This window comes from Acinonyx jubatus, chromosome C2 (assembly GCF_027475565.1).
Source record: "Acinonyx jubatus isolate Ajub_Pintada_27869175 chromosome C2, VMU_Ajub_asm_v1.0, whole genome shotgun sequence".
Lineage (NCBI taxonomy): Eukaryota > Metazoa > Chordata > Mammalia > Carnivora > Felidae > Acinonyx > Acinonyx jubatus.
This window is the reverse complement of record NC_069384.1, coordinates 76256141-76270488: the sequence shown is the minus strand read 5'-3', so window position 1 is coordinate 76270488 and position 14348 is coordinate 76256141. Positions and strand designations below refer to the sequence as shown.

The 14348-nt window shown below is 37.9% G+C and overlaps 1 protein-coding gene across 2 annotated transcripts in view; it reads left to right on the top strand.

Annotated features, from left to right (window-relative positions):
• Nucleotides 1-2163, top strand: part of IL1RAP (interleukin 1 receptor accessory protein) — a 137812-nt gene extending 135649 nt beyond the window's left edge. For both annotated transcript variants that reach the window (XR_003420755.2, XR_003420756.2), the window contains one exon: nucleotides 62-2163. The gene's annotated coding sequence lies outside the window, so the exon portion shown is untranslated. The remainder of the gene's footprint in view (nucleotides 1-61) is intronic.
• The last annotated feature ends 12185 nt before the right edge of the window (nucleotides 2164-14348 follow it).

Genomic DNA, 14348 nt, shown 5'->3' with positions numbered 1-14348 from the left:
CACAAAAAGTCTAAGAACCATTAATTTGTATCTCTCTTTAACTCCTCTTTTACCCTTGTAGGCTCTGATTTTCTCCAGCCAAGGAAGACTACAAATCATCCTTTAAACAAGGTGTTTGCAGGCAATAGATGAAAATATAGGGCATGTTTAGCCCTTGGAGTTGCCTTGGCACAAGAAGACAATTAAATAGAGGAGCAGTTAGTGCAGTGTATTTCTAATATATGAAACATCAAACACTGACATCTGGAATCTGGTAGGATTGCTGTAATCATCACATGTATTAATCAGATTCAGATAAGCTACATTGTGCTAACAAAGAACTCCAACATTTCAGTAGCTTTATATCACAAAAGTCATTTCGTCTTTATGCTATATGTCCAGATACGGGCTTACATTTCTGTAGTTCTGCCATCTGAAATGTGTGGCTTCCTGCTGTTCTGAACTTCTAAATATGACACTTATTACTCTCACTTACAATCCACTGGCCAAAACTAGCTGTGAGTGCTGATCCAGTCATAGAGAAGGCTGGAAAATGCATTCCTCCTGGGTTCCTGGGAAGAGAAAAATGAAATGGAACTTGGTGAACACAAAGCACTGTCTTAGCCTAAGAATGAGATACTGAGATTGCCTGAAGAGGCAAGAGAACTACATACGGAGTTGTGTTAAATACCTTGATAATGAGTGAATGGAAGGACTTTCCTGCCAACACCCCACCTCAGCTTGCCAAGGTGTCAGGTCAGGTAGTTGTGAAAAAAGAGTATACGAAAATGAATACGCCTTGTCCATAATTTTCCCTAAGGAAAGTTACAGAAGGAATGCATAATAATGATTACAGCTTCTGATTAAGGAAAAGGATTCTTAAAAATTGGCAAGTTTCTGTATTTGGTTAATTTCCATTCAGTGGCTTTAGGTAGTTTTCTAAGAATGTGATGCTCAAACCATCTGCCAACGAGCCATTTCATTTTTGAATATCCAGGGAGTCTCAGAAGGATTGAAGACATTTAGAACACAGCAGAGCATGTAACACGGTCATTAGAAAGTCTCCCTTGATCTATTTATCTGAAGAGCTAAATAGGGAATTCAAACTGAACATGCTAGAGCTCAGATGAAAGAAGAGATAAACATTGTTGTGGGTATTATGAAGTCGGCCGCCATCTATGCATCTGCTCTATGATTTGGATTCTTTGTATTAAAGATTTGAATTTTTACGACTTCTCTAATGTTGTGCAGTATCATTTGGTCATGAAGAAATCTCTCTTTGTGCTTAAGGAGCCTAAACCCATACTAACAAGTTACAATGCTGAACAAAGAAAAAGTTTGATTGCTTAGTATAGTGAGGAGATTATGGACATACTCAAAATTCTTTAGAGAATAATTGACAAAGGTTTTCTCCTGGATAATACAAAACACTTAAATATTTAAGTAGAAAAAAATGGCTCTTTGAAATGGCCTCATAGAAAGAAAGCAGGAAGATTCCAACTCTGAACTCAGAACATGAGCTATTTTTTTAAGTTTGTGTGTGTGTGTGTTTGTTTGTTTATTTATTGAGAGAGAGAGAGTGCAAAAGCAGGAGAGGGACAGAGGGAGGGAAAGAGAGAGCATTCCAAGCAGGCTCCACACTGTCTGTAGAAAAGTGGACCGGAACTCACAAACTGCAAGATCATGACCTAAGCCAAAATCAAGAGTCAGATGTTTAACTGACTGAGCCACCCAGGTGCCTCATGAGCTATTTTTATCCTACTCTAGGTGACAGGAATTTTAATATTCTATGCTTTATTGAAAAAAAAGTAAGATCAAAGCTGATATGTATTTATTTTTCATTTAAGACACAAAGCCATACATAACAACTTGTTACTTTTGTCAAAAACTATGGTACATGCTTGCAGTTAATTTATAATTCAATGTTTCAAAACACCTCAGGCAAGTAGTTCTTTTAAAGAATTGCAGAGGGGCGCCTGGGTGGCTCAGTCAGTTGGGCATCTGATTCTTGATATCTACTCAGGCTGTGATCTCCTGGTCATTAGATGCAGCCCAGAATCTGGTTCCACGCTGAGTGGGGAGTCAGTTTAGGATTCTCTCTCTTCCTCTCTCTCTGCCTCCCTCCCCCTGCCTATGCATGCATGCTCTTTCTCTCTTTCAAAATAAGTAAATAAGCATTATTTTTTAATTGCACATATTTGGGGCCTACCTCAGACTATTAAATCTCCCAAAATGAGTTAGATGTATACTCTTATAAAGTATACATTAAGTACCTTTTTAATGTCTGCAAATGTTTCAGTGAAAAATTAGTAATAACATAAATTTGGACAAAAAGAAAGGTAAAAGCAAATCCCGATCTTTTAGACAATGTATATTTTTCTTACAGTAAAACTTAAGTTTCCTTGCCAAATACTGAGGTTTGAGACCTTTATTTTCATATCTTGTTATGAAATTACATAAAATATGAGAAAAACAAAATGTAGTTAAAATTATGGAAAATAATCAATGTAGTTTAATCAACTGCAATTTATTTTTTAATTGTTTAACGTTTATTCATTTTTGAGAGGCAGAGAGAGACAGTGTGAGTGTGGGAGGGGCAGAAAGAGGGAGACACAGAATCCGAAGCAGGCCCCATGCTCTGAGCTGTCAGCACAGAGCCCATCGCGGGGCTCGAACACAGACTTCAAGATCATGACACTTAACTGAGCGAAGTCAGACACCTAACTGACTGAGCCACCCAGGTGCCCCATTAAACAACTGCAATTAACCAAAGGCTGGAACCCTAGTATTCATCACATCCATATCATCGGTCATCTACAGTAGGACAATGTGTTCAAGGTATAACAACTTGGCTGTTGGCAAAGACAATTAAATGACTGCTAAGAAGAACCAAAGGATACAAGGGAGAATAAGTGAACCTATTCACTAATTTACAAACCTCAGGACTGCAATGTAAAAGGGAAGGGAGATCAGTAACAATTCCCAAATACCAGATGGACAGCTAAAATGTGGACTTAGTGTCAGGGTGTAGGGAGGAAAGTTGAATGGTTATTTTTATAAATAAGAGCCTTGGATATAGCGGAATCAGGAGACCTGAACTGGAGCCAGTTCTCCTATTTACTGTGTGCCTTTCAGACACTTTTGCTCTCAAGGTTTCAATTTCCTCATATATTATAGGAGTATAGTATATCCACCTCAGTAGATGGATGTAAGGGTAAAATTATATAGTAAATGTGAACCTCTAACATCTATAAATTACATGCTTGGAGTGGTATTATTATTATTATTATTATTATTACTACTACTATTCTATAAAAGAAAGTTGGGGAAAAGGAAGAGGCTCAAGAGAAAGTTCTTAACCTGCTGAATACTGTGGTACTTTCCAGACCAGATAGTTGAACTGTAATCTTTCATATCTAAAAATAAAAGAATAAACAATACAATTTTGTATGGCTCTAAGTGTTGAAGACTACAAAAAAAAAAAATCAGACTCTGAAAAAGTAAAAAGTTAAAAAAAGTTGCATTTTTTTGTGTGCTGCCATATAACCAATTACTTTTTAGCAGCTTAAAACAACAAATATTGGGGTGCCTGGGTATCTCGGCCGGTTGAGCATCCAACTTCAGCTCAGGTCATGAACTCATGGTTCAGGAGTTGGAGCCCCGCATTGGGCTCTGTGCTGATAGCTCAGACCTGCTTCGGATTCTGTGAGTGTCTCTCTTTCTCTCTGTTCCTCCCCTGCTTGCACTCTGTCTCTGTCTCTGTCTCTCTCTTGAAAATAAAGATTAAAAAAAATAAAAATAAAACAACAAATATTGATTATCTCACATTTTCTGTGGGTTTCGGTCAGGAATTTGGGAGCGATTTAGCTGGGTGTTTCTTACTCAGAGCTCCTCACGAGGTTGCTGTCAAACTGTTGATCAGGGCTATGTCCATCTGAAAACTTGACAAGGGCTAGAAGATCCATCTCCAAATGCAAACACATGAGTGTTGGTAGGAAGCCTGAGGTTTAATATGAATCTCTCCATAAGGTTGGTTGAGTATCCTAATGACACATCATTGGCTTACCCCAGAGCAAGAGATCCCAAAGAGAGAGAGCAAGGAGGAAACCACAGTGCCTTCTATGACCTAGTCTCCAAAGCGACACAGCATCCTTTCTGTAATATTCTATTGGTTAGAAATGAGTTCTTAAGTTCCTTGCAAATTCAAGAGGAATGGAATTCAGTTCTACCTCTTGAAAGAAGGAGTATCAAAAAATCTGTGGGCATATTTCAGGGCCAGCACTATAACATAGACCACCACTTATTTTTTAATTGAATAAATTGAAGTCCAGAAAAGGGAAGTGACTGGTCCTCAGGTTTCTTAATTTCATCCCTAACATGGTAAGCTACCTAACTGTAGAGGTGCCACAAGGCAAACGAGAGCTAACTGTCTTGTCCTGGCTAGAACGTTTCTTCTTCCTGGTGGAAGATGTGGAATGGGGAAGAATTATATCATCTTAGTTCTGGTTATCTCTGTCTCTGTTTTCCCCCTGTCTGCCTCCTCTCTTACTTTTCCCTTTCCTTCTCCCTCACCTCTGTCTCTCTCTCTCTCTCTCTCTCTCTCTCTCTAAGTCCTCCTCCCTCCTTCCCCTTCATTCTATTCTGGGGCTGGTTAGCCATATTCTTGGTCTGGGGGTTGAGTATTGAAACAAGTTTTATTCTGGCCTCACTTGTAAAGAGATTGAAAGTGACTATTTATTCCAAAAAGTAGCCACTGCAAGAGGAAAGATGAGGAGGTAATGGCTTTCTCTGGAGTAATCCAGGTTCTCATCTTCGCTCTGAACTGAAATAATTATATATAAATAATCAAAGCATTTATCCTCTGTATCTCAGACCTCTGAGTCTCTAAAATGGATGTGATTGGACTAGCAAGTCGGTAGGATATTGTAGTTCTATGCTTATTTGATTCACTGAGTAATGCTTAAATAATCCCCTCTCCTCCACCCATATCGCACACATCAGCATCCAAGGTCTAGTGATATTTGAAAGAATATTTGAAAGGTGAAAGGGCTCTTTCCAAAGAGTCATAAAGAATGCTTTTGTCTGTTTAGACCTAGTTCCTGTATTGCATTTCTCACTTGCAAAGCTAAACAGACAACTTCTCTTCTCCCTTATCTGCTGTCCATTACTGTCTAGGAATAGTGTCTGTGAGATAATACAATGAGTTTACCAGGAGCCTGCTCATAGTTCAACTCTGGTGCCTCCAATTTCTTAAAAAAAGCTTTAATCTTAAGTCACAAGGTCACTATTTTGTAAATTAGATTGAAGAAATACTATCTTTTGTCTTCCTAATAGCTTCATGCCCTTATTTTTAACTCATGCAAACCTCAAGCAACCTTCCTATTGAGATATATGTCCATGTATTTTATGATGCCAAAAAAATTAATAAAGGGAGCCTAATTTCAAAACTACACAGTATAGAAACAGCAACATCTCAGGAATTAGGAGATCTGAGTTCTAATCCAAAACTATAATTCTATTTTCCCCCTCTGCTATGAGACCTGGAGCAAAGCATTAACTGTGCAATATTCTCCCTATCAATACAATTCAAGGATCACTCTGTGTCTTTCTATCCCCAGTATTCTAAAAGTCAGTATAGTAATAACAAAGCAAGACTTTCCTATGCGTTTCAGGGCACAACCATGGTTCTCTCCAAGTAATCCAAAGTCAGATGTCTAAGAAATTGGATTCTCCACAAGTGCCCAAATGCTAGTTAAGTTGTACAAAGTGACAACAAATCTCAGAGATTTCTCCTCCTCACTCATCCTGAGACAATTGCTTTTCTCTTTTCTTCTCCCCAAGAAATCTATGAATTTAAACTACATATACACTAAACACTATTACCTGAACATGCCATGTAGTTTTATGCTCCGTGTGCCTTGGTTAATATTACTTCTGCGTGGAATGCCCACTCTTCTTCCCTTCCATGTAAGCACTATCAAACTTTCTCAGGCAGAATTGAATGCTCCTTCTTTTATACTTTTATTATGCATCACACTTCTGTTATTGAATTATAAATTTCTATATCTCTCTTTCACCTGCTGTACTGTAAGCTCCCATGGGTTAATGCTATATATTGAATCTCTAATTTGAGCACTTAGGATGATGACAAGAACATAACAGTTTTCCATTAATGTTTCTTTAAATTAATTATCATGCACACTATCATTGGAAACAAAGCGATAGAGCTTTGCCTCTGTCTTTCTTCTATTTCTCCTCCATTATAGATGCAGTATTATAGAAAAGGCACCATTTTAGGCTTTTATTCATCACTGTATAAAGTGCATCCCAATATTGGAATCCTGGGGCTCCCAACACCACATCCAGCACCACTAAAATTTGGCCCTTGGTATTGCTGACAGACAGATGACCCATGCCCTGGTAGGGGTGGTAAGAGCCCCAGCTGTGCCACACCTGGCCTGGCTGCCACTCTTGCACTAAGCACTCCCACCCCTGCTACACTCTATCTGCAATAACAGCTGAGGCTGGGATCACTACCATGCTCATCGGCAGATGTTCTGTTTGTGATGTTGCTATTAAATAGGTTCAAAATGACAGAGCACTAAGCTGTGATAAACACTCTCTACTTACAGTGTATCACAGAGTATTTCTGGCTAATGAATTCAAGCAGAAAAAAAACATTAAACCTATTGTTTAATGAAATATCGGAAAAATGAAATAAAGAGCTGTGCTGATTCAAGGTCAGCTGGTAATTGAGGGATCAGTTCTGCCAAGCACCCTAAAAAATATATTCTTCTCCTCTCTGGGTCAAGATACTCTCACAATCTATGTTACAGCTCTCCACCCCATACTCCTTGCCACTGCTGTGGTTTAGGGCTTAGCACCTCTCCTACTGGCTTTTTAGTTTATTTGAATGTCATTAGTCTCCCCTCTCCTAACCTGTGTACACTATCACCAAATCCTTTCTAGGATACAACTCTGACTGTGACATTTGACGTCTCAATCACCTTGTCACATCTAATTTGCTACAAGATAAAATTTGTCCCGGTTTGTTTTACCCTGCACTGGGGGCACTCCATTCTCTGGCCTCAGCCTATCTTCAGCAACTTACCTTTTCTGATTCCATACGCACATAACACACAACACAACTAAAAGACTTACTGCTTTTTGAATACTTTTCCATCAGTGTAACCTTATCCAGGTTGTTACTGTCTGGGAAAACTCTTCAGTCATCTCACATGTCCACTCTCAAGGTGCAATCCAAATTCCATTTTTCTGATACCATCAGCAGAAAATATTTTCGCTCTTATCAAATCGCCCATAACGTTTCTTGTGGGTTTGTGTTGTTGTTGTTTATTCACTCATTCAACAACGTTAATTAAGCATCTACTCTGTGCCCACGGCCACTGTAAATACTCAAAGCATTTCAATGAATAAGAAAGATCAAATTGCTTCCTCTTCTTAAGCTTACACTCCAGTGGCAGGAGATAGACAATAAATAAATAAGAAAAATCCAGAGCACATTATATTGTGATAAATTCCACAGATTCAGATTAATTCAGATTAAGCAGAAACATGGGATAGGAAGTGTTGAGAGGAGATTTTCAATTTTAAACAGTATTCATAGAAAACCCTAAGGAGAAGATGGCTTGATGGCTTTTGTACGAAGGCCGAAGTAAGGTGGAAGAGTGAACAGAATTAATAGCAACTGTAAAAGGCGCATATATATATATATATATATATGGAAAGAAAAGGAAAGAAAAAAGAGGAGTCCTGTGGTTAGAGTATAAGAAGCATGTGAGAGAATAGAAAATGAAGTCCAAGGTTACAATAACGTACATCCTTGTAGACCACTGTAAGGAACTTTCAGTTTACTCTGTGTATGATGGCAAATGTATCATCCACAGTACTAGCAGGAATGGATGGCATACATAAACTGGGAAATTAAATGATAGTTTAATAAATTTTCTACTTCCGAATGTATGGACAAGATTTAGGAAACCCGGTATGGAATTGTATGGTACCCAGGACCCGTAGCAGTGAGCAGCATTACTACCACCGTCCTAAAGTGGCAAGAAGGACTGGCTATGAGAAATCGAGGATGTCTGTATCGAGTGAGCTATTAGACAGCACCTGTGACTTTTAGTAGAGTGAAATAGTCAACATTTTTTGACCACATGGAAGCAGAGGAAAACCTAGACCTCACTCTCATCCTGTCTACCAATCTTTGGCTCATGCCTTTCATTGCTCAGTCCAACCAGAACCCAAAGATCAAGGAATCCTATACACAATCTAAAAGATTTAGTCTGTTTGAGCTAACAACAAGGTAGGGAAAGACAGAAAGGATCTAGGAAGCACACAGAATATATTCAGATCTGGGATCTGTTGGAGAGTTCTGAGCAGAGGGGGATATGATATACCTTAAATCTTACCAAGACACTGCTTCTTTTATAAAGAATAAGCTATAGGGGAACATCATCGCAGGTGAGAGGCTACTGTAGTAAACGAAGTGAGAAAAAATGGGGATCTGCATTGGAATGGCACAAGGGAGTGGTAAGAAGTGGTTGCAAACCATGTTTTGTAAAAAGTTAAGCTTACAGGAATTTCTGACATATTAGGTATAGGATTTGAAAGTACAAGATAAGTTCACAGTTTGGGCCTAAGCAACTGGAAAGAAGGAGTAGCAGTGTTGACTAAGGGGGTATATTAGAGATTTTTTTTTTTTTAGTTCAAGATGCTTTAGACTTCAAAGTGACCACGTTTAGGAAGCCACCATTCAGGAGAAAGGACTGCTCAGGATATATTCCTTTTGAAACCATCAGAAGCCATTAGGGAAAAAGTGAGGAAATCCAAGGTCCAGGGAATATCCCTGAGGCACCTCAGTAATGAAAGGTCAAGATGATGAGAAGGAAGCAATGAGGAGCATGAAAATAACAAAGCCAGCAAGAATGTAGGACTTGGAAGTCAAGTGAAGAAAATGTTTTAAAGTGAAGGAAATAGTCAATATGGCAAGTTCTGGGGCTGGGTCAAGTAAAATGAGCACTGAGAACTGACTATTGCACTTAGCAACAACAGAGGTCATAGTGGGCTTGATGAGAGGAGGTTTGTGGAGTGGCAGAAGCAGATCCTTCTTGAAACAGATTCAAGACAGAGGGGAAAGAAAACTGGCACAGAAAGCAAAATAATTTTAAAAGAATGTGGCTGTAAGAGGGAACAGAGAATGAGATGGATTCTTGAGGTGTATGTGGCAACAGGAAGTATTTTGTTTTTGTTTCTCCCATGCTCATAAGAAAAATCACAAGGTTTCACTTCAGAATTGTTGTCTTGAGTTTGATATGAGACCACTCAACACACCAGTGTATTATCATCACCCATATTTAGCTGCATGCACATGGACATATAGGTAGAGAGGGAAAATTTAAAATGCAGGATAGGGAGGAGAAAATTACTGGAAGAATGACCCTGTGTGAATTGAATCTAGTGTATAACTGGAAGGGTTCCTTTAAGCCGCACAGAGTTCAGAGAAACAGGAGTGATGCTAGTAGGGGAGTCAAGGGAGTTCTGGGAATTTGAAGACTGTCTTTTCTGGTTCTCTTCTATTGCTTTCTAAACGGGAAATAAGATAGCCTAAACCAAGAATGGGAGAGGAGGTGTTGGGTGTTGGATATTTGAGACCAAAGGATCAGGTATGAAATAGCCATCTAGGAAAGTAAGAAAGTGAATGTTCCCGGGCAATGTAGTATTATTTCTGAGGAGGAATAAGGGTCTACTTGAGAAACGATACTGCATGAGATTATTATGAGATTTACCCACAATAACAATCTAATCCCATTTCTCTAAACTATTATACTCTTTAACCATCCCTATGTCTTTGCTGTTCTCTTTGCCCCAAATGCCCACTACTCTATATTCTACAAGCCATGTGTTCACTTTATTAACTTTTGTTCATTGTTTAGATACAACACAAATATTACTAACAAATGCATGACCAAGATTTTTTTTTCTTCCTTCCTTCCTTCCTTCCTTCCTTCCTTCCTTCCTTCCTTCCTTCCTTTTCTTCCCTTTCTTTTCTCTTTCTCTTTCTTTCTTTCTTTCTTTCTTTCTTTCTTTCTTTCTTTCAACCCAGTATCTATTCTCCCTTTTCATAGCAATGACATTCTGATTTACTTTTTTTTAAGGAAATTAAGTTCTTCCCTTCTCTCAATCCTTGTTTTCTGGGTAGGATTGAATCCAGAAAAAGGCATGTAATCTAAGCCCACCCCATAAGTAGTCTTTTCTAGCTCTGATAATTAGTTTATAAAAGGTATATAGTCCAAATCAGTCCAAAGAAATTGAACTGGGACTACTCCTGGAATTTTCAAAAAGGAAAATGATATTTTGATGAGATTACTGGGAGAATAAAAGCTGCTAAGTTGTCATCTGCTGGATGAAACCAACAGAGGAAAAAAGAGGGAACCAATGAAGAGAGAAAAACTTTCTGAAGACCTATTCTGAGTCCCTGGATCTAGCAATATCTAAAACATTTTCTCTCTGGACTTTATAATCACATGAACCAATTGTTTTTGTTTTTGTTTTTTCTCTGGAAAATGGTTAGATTATCTTTCATTTATAAATAAAAGAACCATGACTAATACAATTATTTAATATGATGGAGCGTCAGAAGTCTTGTGTCCACTAATCAAAGCCCAAGCTCCTGAGAATTACTGGACTTTCACGGACCCCTAACATGAACAGTGGCTTTGACATGGAGAGAAAAGCCCTTGTCTAGGACTGTCCCCTCAGCTCTAATCCTCTATTTATATTTCAAGTATGATGAATAACAGCAGTCAGGCCATTAATGCAGAGATAATTAGCCAAAGATAATTAAAAGGAAATTCTTCTTCCTCTTGAAAGCCACCCAAAGTCTACAATTAAAGGTTCACTCAATTATGACAGTGCCAATATTCAATACAAGTCACATAGTTTGTAGATAAAACCTGCCCTCGAGAGAAACCAAGAAAAGTATAAGATCAAACTGTCTCAAAAGAAGTCTGCTTCCTATTACATTTCATTAAACTGCTTACCCTTAGGAAGAGTTTCAATATATTTTATTCAGGAATATCAAATGTTTTTATTCAGAGCTATATAAATCACTTAATTAATCAATTATTGTTAATTCAGCTACAAACCAGAGCAGAACAGAGAAAGATTACACGCAAAAAGGCAGAGAGAACATCTCCAAATATACTGCATAATTACTTCCCAGTTTTGAAAAGTAGATCGAAGACATACCATGTTAGTAATTCTTGTGAAACACATTATCTTTTGAAGAGTTAAAAGAGAAAACATAAAAATAATGCAACATTTTCCTCTGGAGTGTGACAGAATCATAATCACATCCTTAACACACTACATTGTTTTCTTACATATACTTTCATCTAAAAAATCCTAGCCTACCAAAGAAGACATCCAGATGGCAAACAGACACATGAAAAGATGCTCAACATTGTTCATAATCAGGGAAATACAAATCAAAACCATAGTGAGATACCACCTCACACCAGTCCGAATGGCTAAAATGAACAACGCAGGAAACAACAGATGTTGGCAAGGATGTGGAGAAAGGGAGCCCTCTTGCACTGTTGGTGGGAATGTAAACTGGTGCAGATACTCTGGAAAGCAGTATGGAGGATCTTCAAAAAATTAAGAATAGAATTACCCTACAACCCAGCGATTGCATTATTAGTAATTTATCCAAAGGAAACAGGAGAGCTGATTCAAAGGGGCACATGCACCCCAACGTTTACAGCAGTGCTATCAACAATAGCCAAATTATGGAAAGAGCCAAAATGTCCATCAACCAATGAATGGATACATTGATTGATTGATAGATAGACAGACAGATATACATATGCATACACAAAGGAATACTATTTGGCTATGAAAAAGAATGAAATCTTGCCATTTGCAACAACATGGATGGAACTGGAGGATATTCTGCTAATTGAAATAAGTCAGAGAAAGACAGATATCACATGATTTCACTCATATGTGAAATTTGAGAAACTTAACAGATGATCACAAGGGGAAGGGAAGGAAAAATAAGATAAAAACAGAGAAAGAGGCAAACCATAAAAGACTTTTAAATACAGAGAGCAAACTGAGGGTTGATGGCAGTGAGGGGTGGAGGGGTGGGGTAAATGGGTGCTGGGCATTAAGGAGGATACTTGTTGGCATGAGCACCGGCTGTTATATATAAGTGATGAATCACTGGGTTCTACTCCTGAAACCAAAACTACACTGTATGTTAACTAGCTTGAGAATAAAATTAAAACAAACAAACAAACAAGCAAACATAGCCTAGATATATACATTGAAAACTATTCAGGGAATTACATAAATTGCATAAAATAGGTCCTAGTGATTGGCTATCAAGTTTAATTAACCATAGAAAGTGACCATTTCCTAAAGCATATTTATGATGGATTACAATAACAAATCTGCCCCCCCCCGAAAAAAAAAGCCACAGCTGTGTAATTTATCAATAGCTGAATTTATAGACAGTGTTTTCCTTAAAAAAATATTTCGTCCAACTATATAGTCCTTTTCAATCTTGCTGACCTTGAAATTTGCTATAAAGGATTGTGTTGGAAGGTAGTAGGAGACTACCTGGAGAGAGACAAGATGACGGGTGGTAGGATTTACCTACCCAGACTCACGTCATGCCATTTAATCATTCTAAGGACAAGAGGCCAGTATAATTATCTCCATTTCAAAAATTAGATAACGAAGATTCAGAAAAATTAACTTCTAACTTCACAAGATCAAGTAGCTGTAAAGTGGGAGAACTAGCATTTGTAAAGAGATAAACCTAGCTCCAAAGACTAAGTTTTCTTAGCAATCAGGCTGCTTAATAACCTTTCAAAGCAACATGATTCTTAAATGGTTGTTTATATTTTTGGCACCACTGACATATTATAATAATGAAATATGACCAAGAATGGCTTGATGATTAATAAGCTTTATTATTTTGTCATTACATATCAGAGATTATAATAAGACTGCATAAGTGGTATTGTGAATCAAAATATAGCTTTATGTTACAACAATAGCAATAAGTCATATTTATATAATGTTTTACAGTTTCAAAATATTTGTACATACTCTACCTCCTTGTGATTCTGTTCTTGTAACAGCCTGTGAAGTACGCAGAGCCAATTTTATATTCACCATTTTATTTTTATTTTATTTAAATGTTTATTTATTTTGAGAGAGAGAGAGAGAGAGAGAGAGCATGCATGTGTGAACTGAGGAGGGGCTGAGAGAGAGAAGGAGAGAGAGAGAGAGAGAGAGAGAGAGAGAGAGAGAGAATTCCAAGCAGGCTCTGTGCTGGCAGCATGGAGTCGATGTGGGGCTCGATCTCACGAACAATGAGATCATACATGACCTGAGTCAAAATCAAGAGTCAGATACTCAACTGACTGTGCCACCCAGGTGCCCCTTCCTCACTATTTAAAGCTGAGGAAAATGAGAGACAGAGAAAGGTTTTACTTAAGTTAAATAGATGCAGAGTTTAAATGAAAGCCCAGGCCATTCATTCACTGATGAATGATGAATGAACTCTTTCAACAAATAGTTTTGCATATCTATTATGTAATATTCTTATTTCTTAAGTGATCTCTAATCTCTTATTCATTTTGTAAATCTGAGCCTTACATTAGAGAGTGTATGAAATATGTTAATAATAGTGCCTGCCAAGGCCTAACTAACATCTTTTCAAGTCCCAACATACCACCCCTACTAAGAGAAACTGACTTAGGTTGTTCTTTGAGTGAGTTCACTCAGACTGGCTCAAGAGCAGCAAATCCATAAACAGGCTGCAAACATATGGTCTAGCATAAAATATCTGCTCACAGAGACAATGGCTATTGAATAGAAAGACACTGAAAAAAAAGACAGACTGAAGGAATAGAAGGGTCAGACTCCAAGTTAAAGGGCAGGCTAAATAGAGCATGAGCTCTTGTTCTTACTCTGAACATATAGCAATGCTGGCTACTGTATTTTAAATAAATTAAAAACAATTAGACAAGATATAAAATAAAAAAGGGAAACAGCTAGATGCCATAAATGAAAAATAATCCCAGAGCCGTGGCAATAATCAAAAGTTGAAGCCATGTTGTTTTTGAGAAAGTGAGAATATATGTGTTAGTGACTTGAATTTCTAAGCTGCATGCAAAAATTGATAAATGCAGTGAGAGCTGGAGCTAGGCTCTTAGTAGAAGCCAGAAGCCAAGTAAGTGCTACTCTGTATTTGCCTAGAGTCTTAAAATCTCTGAAATCTCCCCCACGCAACGGCTTCTGAGGTCTTAGGTATGAACCAAGTCACCAGT